The 13,196-nt window shown below is 34.2% G+C and overlaps 1 long non-coding RNA gene across 1 annotated transcript in view; it reads left to right on the top strand.

Annotated features, from left to right (window-relative positions):
• LOC145527352 (uncharacterized) overlaps window positions 1-13,196 on the top strand; it is a 214,591-nt gene that overhangs the window by 131,529 nt on the left and 69,866 nt on the right. Inside the window, exons 6-7 of the long non-coding RNA XR_014069704.1 lie at window positions 1,924-2,033; window positions 2,660-2,783. This is a non-coding gene — a long non-coding RNA (uncharacterized LOC145527352). The remainder of the gene's footprint in view (window positions 1-1,923; window positions 2,034-2,659; window positions 2,784-13,196) is intronic.

Raw genomic sequence — 13,196 nt, 5'->3', positions numbered from 1 at the left:
CTTCTTCACTTTCTGCCATAAGGGTGGTGTCATCTGCGTATCTGAGGTTATTGATATTTCTCCTGGAAATCTTGATTCCAGCTTGTCCTTCTTCCAGCCCAGCATTTCTCTTGATGTACTCTGCATATAAGTTAAATAAGCAGAGTGACAATATACAACCTTGATGTACTCCTTTTCCTATTTGGAACCAATCTTTTGTTCCATGTCCAGTTCTAACTGTTGCTTCCTGACTTGCATACAGGTTTCTTAAGAGGCAGGTCAGGTGGTCTAGTATTCCCATCTCTTTCAGAATTTTCCAGTTTATTGTGATCCACACAGTCAAAGGCTTTGGTGTAGTCAATAAGGCAAAAGTAGATGTTTTTCTGGAACTCTCTTGCTTTTTCGATGATCCAACAGATGTTGGCAATTTGATCTCTGGTTCTTCTGCCTTTTCTAAGTCCAGCTTAAACATCTGGAAGTTCATGGTTCATATACTGTTAAAGCCTGGCTTGGAGAATTTTGAGCATTACTTTGGTAGCCTGTGAGATGAGTGCAATTATGCAGTAGTTGAACATTTTTTGGCATTGTCTTTCTTTGGGATTGGAATGAAAACTGATCTTTTCCAGTTCTGTGGCCACTGCATACCTGTACAAGTGAAAGTTAAGGTGCTTCTTATTTTTGGATAACATTAGTACCACTCATATCCCAATCTCTACTGCTTAAATTATAAGGACTCACTTACTAAGGACTCACTTACTCACTCACTGACTTGCTGAGATAAATTTACTGATTTTATCTTTCACAACCACTCACTCACTTTCTTGCCTCTCACAACCAAGAAACTCAAAAATACCAAAATATGTATTAAACATCATTAATGTTTTAAATATATGTATTTTAAAAGGAATCTCATTTATATTACAACACTGAGGCTTCCTAAGATTATAGTTTGAGACATTAAGTGTAATAAACATAGCCAATTATGTTGTAAGTGACTTTTGCAATAGGAAGTAGTGAGAGATGAGAAAATTGTACACCTTTTATTCTTAACTTTTAGGAATTTATTTTCAGTCAGTTTCAGAACTTGCAAGTGTATGTCATCTCTCTGGCAGACTTCAAGTTGTCAGCTGAACCTAAAATCAAGTAAAACTTACTCTGGAAATCAAAATTACTTACAATGTGTCTGTGTCATAGACATCGACAGAATTTAATAATACTGAGGACTGTTGTGAGCATTTCTGCTTCTTCATTCTCAAATTATAAATCAGGGGCTTTCCTGGTATCTCAGTGTAAAGAATCCAGTTGGCAACACAGGAGATACCAGTTTGATCCCTGATCTGGGAAGATTCCACATTCCATGGAGTAAATAAGCCCATGTGCTAATATTGAGCCTACACTCTAGCACTCAGGAATCATAACTACTGAGCGCACGTGCTGCTTCTGAAGCCCGCACACCCTCCGGCTCATGCTCCACAATAAGAGGAAGCACTGCAAGGAGAATCCTGTGCACCAAAACTAGAGAGCAGCCCCTGCTCACTGCAACTAGGGAAAAGTCTGTGCAGCAATGAAAAACCAGCACAGCCATAAATAAATAAACACATAAATCAATATTAATAAAAAAATTATGTTAAAACTATGTCAGAATTAGAACTATGAAGTATATTAAATGCAACAACAAAAGCTCAATTGAATTTTTGAAGCAGTGTGGTTTCAAAAATTGGTAAGCAATATACAACCTCAAGAGTGAACTCTACAGTAAACTGTGGACTTTGAGTAATTATGATGTGTCACTGTAGGTTCATCAATTGTAATAAATATGTTATTCCAGCCATTGATAATGGGATAAAGAATGCATGTATTGGGACAGTGTGAATATGGGAATAACTGTGAATGCATTCATGCTAAATCGCTTCAGTCTTGCCCAACTCTTTTGCGATTCCACAGACAGTAGCCCATCAGGCTCCTCAGTCCATGGGATTCTCCAGCCAAGCTTCCAGGTGATCTGCCTGACCCAAGGAATGAACTTGCATCTCTTATGTTTCCTCCTTTGGCAGGTGTGTACTTTATCACTAGTGCCACTTGGAAAGCCCACAGGAATATCTTTACCGTCCTCTAAATTTTGTTGCGAACTTAAAATGTTTATAAAAAATAATACTTTTAAATGGATAAATGCAATAAAACAATGGTTTTGGTGATAATAAAAATAATCTTTTTCTCTTTTCATTGAGATTTCTATTTACTTTAGTAAAAAAAACTATCTTAATTGAAATTTCCTCGAGTTTTCTAATATCTCAAGAATATTACCAAAAAAAAAAAAAAAGAATATCGCCACAGGTAATTATATATGTTTAAAAAAATCAGCCTAAGAAAATTCAGATTTTATAAACTTACTGATGTTCTTTATTCATAAATACTAAATTATGTAAATAACACATATCCAACACAAAGTCAATAGATAGCAATTTTTGTCTTTGAATAGAATAGTTTCCACCTTAAAATAAAAATAATGTGAAAAATTATAAGAAAGCCTATCTATGACATTAGACTTCAATTCTTTTTCACTGAAATATGATATTGTTGAATATACCAAAGAATCTAGTACCTTTCTTTGAAATATGGATTGCGTAAGGGAATGAAAACATTGCTAACGCTGAATAAAATTTCTATTCATAATTCCAAGAGGCAAAGAGACATAATTCCACTCAGAAGAAAGAAAAAAAAAACTGATGAAAAAACTGAGATCAGTCATCAGGAAGATGCAATTGAACAGAATCTGTTAATAAAGTTAACTGCTTCACAGTCTGGTATGTACTCCCAATCATGTCCTTAAAGAATTGCATTTTGTCTTTGCTCCACAAGACTTCAGAAAATGGTTTTTTGTTTCTCTACATTCTACCAGGATATGGTAAAATTAACACTGTTACAAAGGTTTACTTGAATTTTCATCAGATGAGTTAGAGACCAGCAGAGCATGTTCAAGGAGCCCTATTTTACTGAGAATGAAGTAAAAAAAAAAACAGAGAAAAGTTTAAATACTTGGGTGAAAGTCACAGGACCAGGGAATGTAGTGCTAAGACCCAGTGTTTATCCTATGATCTTTGTTTTTAATTGGAGTAAAATTGCTTTACAATGTTGTGTTAGTCTATACAATGTAGTGACTCAGCTATATATATATATATATATATATCTCCCCTCCCTACTGGACCTCCCTCCCACCCCCCATCCCACCAGTCTAGGTCGTCACACAGCACCAAGCTGAGCTCCCTGTGCTGTAAGCTGTTTCCCACTAGCTACCTATTCTACATATGTCAGTGTATGTATGTCATCTAATCTCCCAATTCATTTCACCCTCTCCTCCCCACTGTGTCCACATGTCCATTCTCTATGCCTGCATCTCTATTCCTGCCCTGCAAATAGGGTTAATCTTTGGCATTTTTTTTAGATTACACATATATGCATTAATATACAATGTTTGTTTTCCTCATCCTAACTTACTTTGCTCTATATGACAGACTCTAGGTCCATCCACATCTCTACAAATGACCCACCTTGTTCTTTTGATGACTGAGTGATATTCTATTGTGTATGACCCAACTTGTTCTTTTGATGACTGAGTAATATTCTATTGTGTATATGTTTCATATCTTCTTCATTCACTCATTTGTCAATGGACATTTCAGTTGCTTCCATAGTCTAGCTATGGAAATAGTGCTGCAATGAGCATTGGGGTACATGTGTCTTTTTGAATTGCAGTATCCTATGGTTCTTTACAAACCTACTTTGATTTTAAGTTTTATAAAAGCAGCTCGTGTTTACACGGTGCCTACTTTATAACAACCTGCACAGTGCACTAAATCACTGACATTTGTGATTCCCATCTCACAAAAATCCTTTGTGCAAGTGAGAAAACTGAACATTGCGATACCATCTAATGGGCAGTTGGGAGGAAAACATTCTGAACAAGTTCAAAATGCTCTTAAAGAAGCATAAATTCTAAGATGATAAAACATTTAAAAGATACAAATAATCTTAATGTAAAAGTAGATGTTAATATTAGGAACTGCAATAAAGTACATATTCTGAGAAGAAATATTTTTTCATTCAGACTGTGTGTTGTAAAATTGTTTGGTTTTTAGTTTCTCTTTCTTTCCATCCTTTCCTCCTTTTCCTGCTAATCTCTTCTGTATATGCTGATATTTCTAGTACTGCAATAGCTCAGAACACAAATTGTTATCCCAAATTAACTGTGTGCTCCAAATAGAAATTTCATTAATAAGATGAGGTTTGAAAAATAGTAACTAAGCATTATTTATCTCACAATCTAATTGATATATTTTTTAAAGTAACTATTCATTCAAGGGATTATTGTAGACACTATTAGTAAACAGAAATGGGTCTTTCTCTGACAAAGTCTATTAAATATGTGCAAAATTTAGATTTTACCTCTAAATTTGTTTAATATCATGATTATTTCCTTATTTCACTCTCATTTCCAATTTCCTTTATTGCCCTTCATATACTTTTGTAATGTCTCTTTATGATGTTCAATAAGAATAATGTTGTATTTATGATGATTTTGTAGAGAAAGATTAGACATTGTTAATGTTTCATTCAGATGGTTACTTTTTGAAAATATTTATCAAAAAGTAGAAGTTTCTTTTGGGGATAAAATCCTGGGAGTAGGCAGGATATTTTTTGTTTGTTTAATTTCAATTGACAGCATACATTAAATCTAAATTGGCATTCTTGGAGAACAAAACAGAAAAATCAAATAATAGCAAAAGTAACTTAAGCCAATCATTTTTCAAAGATAATAAAATTCTTCATATGTAAGGGTGTAGGGTTTTTATCTCTAATCGTATCTCAATCATGAGGAAATTTTTCAAAAATACAAGCTTATTAAAATATATAAATTATTCTTTGATACGAGCTAAAATATTCTTCATAAAATAATGACTTTATATTGTCTGCAAAAATTAGATGAATAAAACAAGATGATTATTATGATTTAGCTATAAGAAATTCAAGATGTTTTATAATATGTAGAAAGCAAATAGAATTTGATATATCAAATATATTTAATATAACTTTACAAGTATAATAGTTTTAGAATATTCTAATTTGTGTATGAATAAGGAAATTAAATTTTATAAACATTATTAAGCACTAAAAAATTATTTCCTACAATATCTTTGAAATAGTACTCTCTTCGGGCATCTTACCTTAACTCTGAGCCCCTCGTTTTTCACTGAAACAGGTTTTCCAATTATATATTTGCCATCCACAGGAGGTGAGATTGCTTTAGTTCATCACTCTATAAATTTAAAGTGAATAGAAAAGAACTTTCAAGAATGCAACTCAGATTAGTTACCATTTTAATTTGTTTCCTTTGATATTTTTATGTGTGTGTGTCTACATTTTGGGCTGTGGTCTAAAATCTTTCTTATTGTTAATATAATTTATAAAATGTTTGAAAATCACTAATCTTGAGTCTGAAAACTCTGCCTGCCTTTCTTCTTCTCTAAAACATTTGTGATTAATTTTCAGTTAAATTCCCTCATTCTTTCACCCACTCTAATCTTCTCTGCAAAATTCCTGAATCGGTCACTATAAGATTAATTACAACCTGCAATGCTCTGTATTTTCTTTCAGACAGTTAGACCAGGCTTCCAAGGTGGAAAGAAAGACACAAACATGTGCCTTGATCCCTTCTACTGATGAATCAGAGAATACAGGTCTCACTTTCTATTCGGATCTCACTTCCTTTGCCATTTTTTTTTTCTTTTGAGAAAATGGAAGGGATTTCGTACTACACTCATTAAGCAACGTTTTCAAGGTATCCACTTGAAGACATTCCCTGTGGTGATTTTCTTAAGAAATTCCCACAGTTAAGCACACTAGGAACTTTTGTTTCAAGCATCCCCTTTCACACTTTACTTGCATCCACTGTTTCTAGACAAATAAAGAGTTATGGTATAAAATTTTCCATCTACCCCACCCCATGCCCCCCAAGGAGCAGTTGTGAGAGAAAAGAGGGAAAGGTAAGGGTTTGGTAGGGTGTGAAATACGAGGTGAAACTGTAGTGAGAGACTGAAGTGGAAAAATGCAGTCCTGACCATGATGAAAGTTCAATGGCATTTTTCCGAGAAAATGCAGCAATTTACCATGTATGAGCTGAATTGGATGCATATCTCTCTGTCTTTGATAGTCAAACCCTTGAAATATTCTATAGACGGATATCAATAAGTGAGATGATTTTAAATGGTAACTATATGCTTATTTGAAAGCAAGGATTTTAATGTTATGTTTTACATCAGAATAACACAACAGAAAAAAAACAGTAACTAATAGAAATGTGTTATTCACCCATTATTACCTCTTCTACACATTGCCTTTTTGAGATTCCCCAATTTAATCTAAGTCCTATTAGTTTTTTTTTTCTTTAAATAAGCTTGTGTAGCTAGAAGTCGTATATCAATTTCAAATCGCATTTATTTTTTCTGCTGAGTTTTTAAAAAGGGCAAACAAGAAGCAGAGTGAAAAGAAGACTCTGACAAAAAAAAAAAAAACAACAGAAAGTCTCTCTGGTATTTTGTCAGCTTGGCATTCAGTAATCCTTAGGGGAAACTTGACTTCTGAATTCAACTTAATAGAAAAGCCCCTATGAACCCTGTCATGGGAATAACTATTACAGAATTTGACAAAAGTGTAGACAAGCGGGATCATTGCAGCAGAAAATCCTATAGCAATAAACCAAATTCTTCTTGACAGAAGAAATCTAAGTTTGGTGATTATCAATTAGGCAGCTAGAGAAAGCTGATGGGACAGTAACCCTGAAGTATAATGCTTCCTAGGGTGAGGGAAATGTGAAAATATTTTCAACAATTTGAGTCATATATATATATAAGAAATTATTATTAGACTACTTAAAATCTTTATTTCAGTTTGCTAGAGTAATCATGTATGTGATAAAATACACAATGAGCTGGAATAGTCACCAATATATTTAAAAATATGATGTTATATCTGGATAATATATTGTAAAACAATAAAACAATTTCTTACAATAATTTTAAGCAATCCTAATGTCACAAATAACCTGCATAGAAGTTATAGACTAGTTTAAAAATTTTCTTCAAATATGAGGCAATTAAAGTATTAAAAATACTGGTCTGTGATACAAAGACTGCAATGTTCAAACTCTCAATTCTTCGTGTACCTAAAACAGTGGAAAACAACATGATGCCAAGATCTATATTAACAAAATAAATTACTTACATTTAAGAAAGAAAGTATACTTAATTTTTCACACTATGGGCCATTTGAAAGCAAATTTCTAGAATTAAAGTCTTAAACTTGTTAAGAATTAAAAGGTTTGAGATTTTACTATACATATAAGCTAATGAGTTTGTCCCAAAATTATGGATGCTGGCAGAAGACATGAGACATCTGTGTCAAAGAAAAAAGGGTTTTATTACTCAGAGTAACAGCAGTAGCTATACAATCAGCAATTTCTTAAATGGTACCAATTTTCTGTGCCCGAATATTCATAGAATGAAACCAGAATTACCAGGTGACACATGTACATACACTAGGCTACAGTACAGGGGAGGGACTTGAAACAAGTGTATTGGTTCTTTGTTTGGAAGGGAGACTATATTCTAAGGCTGTTCACTATATATACATTACTAAACAGATATAACGGAGAAGGCAATGGCACCCCACTCCAGTACTCTTGGCTGGAAAATCCCATGGACGGAGGAAGCTGGTGGGCTGCAGTCCATGGGGTTGCTACGAGTCAGACACGACCGAGCGACTTCACTTTCACTTTTCACTTTCATGCATTGGAGCAGGAAATGGCAACCCACTCCAGTGTTCTTGCCTGGAGAATCCCAGGGACGGGGGAGCCTGGTGGGCTGCTGTCTATGGGGTTGCACAGAATTGGACACGACTGAAGCGACTTAGCAGCAGCAGCAGCAAACAGATATAAAAAAACAGTCCTCTTCTGTTTGCAAAATGTGCAGAACTCTGAAGAATCATCTTACTCACTAGTGTATTGTTTGTGTTGAATAATTAATAAAAACAGAAGTTTTACCTTTTATATATCCAGTTCTAAAAATTTACTATTTCTTTACTTTGCCTTGTGTTACACTAGTGGTTCTCAACCTTTTTTTAATATCACTCTCCCCACAAGGTGCCTCTTTAGACATTTCTTACTAACATAATATTATCAAATTTTAATGCCAAGAGTATTCTGTGCATCTGTTTATGTATTACATTATATATATATATATATATATATATATGGGCTTTCTACATAAATAGAAGACGTTTTATACCTGGAGATCAAATTTTCACCTCTTTGTAGGTGATATTAACTCTTAAGAGCATGTGTGTTGCAGTAATAATAATTGCTGATTAAAAACTTAATGATCAACACTTTAGGAAATTTCTGTTGAATTCTATGTAAATTCTAATCCTTAACCTAACAATTTTTTCTAACTTCATGAAGAATTTCTACAAAGGTTAAAAGAAAATATATTATCTCATTGACTCTGTAACTCCTGTTTCAGAGTATTAACAATTATCATCATTATTTAACAGATGAAGAAAATGAGGACAAACGATTTTCATATTTTCTATTCCCTTACCACTAGTAAATTGGCAAGTAGAGATAGTAGGACCTAACCCAGAAAGACTGGTCCATATTCCATAATTCCTCAATTGCATAACTGATCACCCAAATAGAATCCCTTAATTAAAATTTGTCATATGCTAAATCTCAGTCTGATACAGCTTCCAACAAACATAAAAGTTACTTTATTCATATATCATATGCTTCATCTTTATAAAGATTAAGAGTAAAAAATATAGCAAAAAGCTGAAAGAGAAGCAAAGTTTTTATTGGCTTTCATATCAGATTATTTTTAAATTATTTAAAATGCTATGTAGTATCTCAGTTTTTTTTCTTCTTTAGAAGGGAAACTTTTTGATAAAATTTTCTCTAGCCCTTTTTCTGCCATTGATGCATCCTTCTCAAAAGAGTTTACCTCTCTTTGCTAATAGAGACATTATTTCTTGAACAGTATTTACTCTGTTTCTTAACCTCAAAATGTTATCAAGAATAAAATTCTGAATAAATGTCCCTAAACATTATGAAAAAGAGAGATATGATTTTAAATCTTCGATAGTTTGTAAACTAAATTCAATAAGTTTTATCAACTTTTCAAGGTTTCCAATATATTTGTTTAGAAATATTAACACATCAAAAATGAATATTTAGAACTCAGCAATATACTATTTTTCTATTCATAGCTGCTTGACCACTAAAATGAGACATTATTAAATAGAAAAAAATGCCCATGAAAGCTATTCTCTGCCCTACCTGAGATACACATAGCAGCTTTTTACACATTTCTAATAGTGATTGTTTACTCTTTTCCTTCAGCTTGATTTTCATGAATTTTTTTTAAAAGAAATGAGAGAATAGGCATAAAAGAAGCAATTTAAACAAAGAATCAGCATAGGAAAAGATGAAAAAGCCATGGAGAAAAATCTGACAGGAACTACTGTTAAAAAGTGTCTAAGCTGTCAGAGCTGACAGTGTTGAGAATCCCCACAGAGTCCTGTATCCTCAGGAATGTTTAATAAAGGTGATACTGTTGGGTCCATCAAGATTGTTGGGCTTTTTCCTATGACAATAAGGCTAGTTAATGCAACCTTTTAAAACTGCTTATTAAATTTATTTTACTAAATTATGACAGATATTATACATATGAAATAAGATACACTGCCTATGTATAGGGAAAGAATAAAAATAAAATAAATACTAAGTTACTTGTCATTCAGCTTAAGAAATAGAACATAAAAAGTATCTTTGAAGTCCTTTATGCTTACCAGACCCTGGTAAAATAATATATCAGGAAGACTACTATAGAATAAGTGTTATAGCATTTGTCAATATAACTCTATCTAATATCTATAATATCAAGATCACAGAGTCAGCATTGAAGTAAGCTAGTATAAATAAATCCTTAAGGATATGGCAAATCCTTTGATAGATGGAAGGTAATAGTTCAATAAACCACAAGATGGAGACTATAAGATAGCATGAAGTTCCTATGTCATTGGGCCATATATGTCATTTATATATGAAATGCAAATCTTGGTTAAGCAAAAGAGATATTGTCATGGTCTTTACAGACCGGGACCTGGGGACTGGAGTCGACGAGAAGAGGGATGCAGGGGACCCAAGTCTCGAGTGAAACAAGGGTGCTTTATTTGCAGAAATGCATGTTTTTTATCTTCATACAAGGCAGCTTTAGGCAGTAAAAAAATTGAGCAAAAACAAAGCCAAGAAAATAACATTCTTCAAAGGGCCAGAAGGCATTCCATATCCTGAGTAAGAGGGGCATAACTGAATAGATTACATTTAAGTAAGGTCACTGAAGGGAGTCACTGAAAGGAATCCAAGCAGGTGCCCTCCCTCATCATCTCAGTCCTGAGAACTATGTGCAGCTCGCTCGTTCCTGTTTTCCAGGAACTGATAAGGAATAGAGAATCCTTGAGAAATGGCACACAAAAGAAAAGAATAACATATTGGATTCCTTAAAGCTGAACGTCCCCTGACAAGATATAAATGTTATATCCTGTAGGTATAACTTTCCTGACATCATTTGTCGTAAAAGAAGGCATTGTAGGTAATAGGTCACTTCCTTCAAAGTGAAAGGTATGGACAACAGTCTAGCATCAGCTGTTTAGGCTACACCCAAGTATTTTAGGATTACCAGAACTCTAAACCAGCTGGTCTGTGAAGATAAATAAATGTTTCAACTCAAGAGATTGTTTTAGAGGTACTGATAGAAGAAGGAATAGCAGAGTAGCAAAAATTATGCAGTTTACCCTGCTCTGTAAACAGAGAAAAATCCTACTCTAGAAAAAGCAGACACTATGCCCAATTTATTAAGTATTATGTAAAACAGCATAATGTTCTAGAGTACAGATATAGATACACACAGACAAACAGAAAAGAAGTTGATGTGAAGATGGAGGCAGAGTGATGCAGCCATAAGGCAAGGATTGTCAGCAGAAGTTGAAAGAGGCAAGAACAGTCTCTCTTCTAGAGCCTCCAACTTGAGCACAGTCCTGCCAACACCTTGATTTTGGCCCATTGACACTGCTTTTGGACTTGTGCATTCAGAACTGTGAGATAAGGTGTTTCTGCTGTTTTTAAGCCACCCAGTTTGTGATAATTTGTCACAGCAGCCACATTTTGATATAGATTATAGATACAGAACCATGGCAGAACTATATGATTTTTCCATCTGATACATTCAGGATGCAGAAGACTATCAATTAAGACAGTCTTAGTCAGACTGATCAGAAGCAATTTTTCCTCTGATAAAGTATGTATTATTTTTGTTGTATACAAACCAATAGTCAAAATCTAGGTAACACATTTGATGGTAACTTAGCCTTTTGTTGACTTTGATAGGCAAATCTTATCATATATCAGAAAGGGTATACAGAGGGCATGGGTCTATGGGTAAAATTTCAGATTTTGAAACCCAGTTCTCATGTCCATTCTGACAAGGGAAATATTTTGAGGCTTTGTTGCTATGGAAGTATTTCAAGACATATTTCAAAATATCAGGAAGTTAAGCATTCTGGTAATTGTCAATAATACTTAAACAGATAAGAGTTAATAAACCTCAGCTAAAACTGATGACAGAGAAGGAATAATTTAGGTGGGAGCAATTAACATTATCAGGATAAAAGATTGCTTGTCTTGTGATTTTCCCGGATTGAAGAATATGAAAAATCTAAAACAGACTTGCTAGGACATGAACTTGGGAGGTGAGCCGGAAAACAATATATACTGGAAAACAGGAAACTTCAGAGCAATTAAATTGAAACACTGTATAAAGCTGATTGGAAAGGGAAAAGGCAAGGAGACCTGGGAGAGAATTTCTGCATGACTGTGTAAGACTCATGGCACCAATGGGAAGGACATGTACCAAGAACTGAGAGTTAACACTTGCTCTGTCCTTCAAATCTGAGGTATTTTCTTGGTGAACTATGAGTAAGAATGTGTTCTGACTTTTGATAGTCTAAGCCTATTACCTCTACATGACAATCTGGGCATAATGAAACACTTATATGTATATCTGTGTTTAACACATTCTGGTGTAGAGTCTTGTTTAAATCCTTAATTGTCATGACTACCATGTTCATATATTACATCTTGCTCTAAATTAGTTTTTTATGGTGAAGCTTCTACACTTCTTAGAGTAACAAACTTGCTTCAAGGAGAGCCATATATATTCATTCATTGAGTTAGTGATTTACTCAGTTAATATTTCATGGGTGGCTTTTATTCAACAAGCACTCTTGTGTATGTGTGTGTGTATATATATATATATACATATATATATATGTATAATCAGATGTTGATAAATGCAACAGAGGAAAGGAAAGTATGTAATAGTAATGGTGAGATGGTGGTGGGTGAGATCAGGTGAATTGCTGTTTTAAAAGGAGTGCAAAGGAAATTTCCCCCTCAGGAGGTGACATTTGAATCCATCTCCAATGCCAACGAATTAGTCAGCCCTGCTGCTCTGGGAGGAAGGCGTTCCAGCCAGGAAGTTACAGTTCAAAGAACCGCTGATGAGAGAGCACTGGGTTTGGTGGGACTGCAGGGAGGTCACGGGCTCAACTGGAGGAGCAAGGAAGAAGAGGTAGCAGATTAAGTCAGAGGTGCAGGAGGCAGTGCCTGTGGACACTGTAGGGCTTTAGTAATGATGCTGAATGAGATTCATTTATTGTGGAGTATTTGAGCAAAGAATGACATCATGTAACCACTGAAGGTGAAGTTGTTCTCGCCATCATGTCAGATCTAGAACTACAATATAGATGCAATGTGCGCTACCCGCATGACCCAGTTCACTCTGGAAAACATTCCTGTAGAAAGGCCATTTTTGGTTTTTCCCTCTTATTTTCTTTCAGTTGTTATTTGTGCTTATTTTTACTTTATAGGATTTTCAGTCTTGTTTCACAAGCTGATACTTATCACTTGAACTAATATGATCACTTCTAATCACTTGCAACCAAAGTATGCTATTTTGGTACTGTCATTTTTTAGAAATTTTTATTGGAGTATAGTTGATTTACAATGTTGTATTAGTTTCAGGTGTACAGCAGAGTGAATCAGTTATGCG

The sequence above is a fragment of the Giraffa tippelskirchi genome, chromosome 11 (assembly GCF_054371585.1).
Source record: "Giraffa tippelskirchi isolate mGirTip1 chromosome 11, T2T-mGirTip1v1.2.pri, whole genome shotgun sequence".
In the NCBI taxonomy this organism is placed as follows: Eukaryota; Metazoa; Chordata; class Mammalia; order Artiodactyla; family Giraffidae; genus Giraffa; species Giraffa tippelskirchi.
The sequence above is the reverse complement of the archived record's forward strand: the minus strand, read 5'-3'. Positions and strand labels throughout refer to the sequence as shown.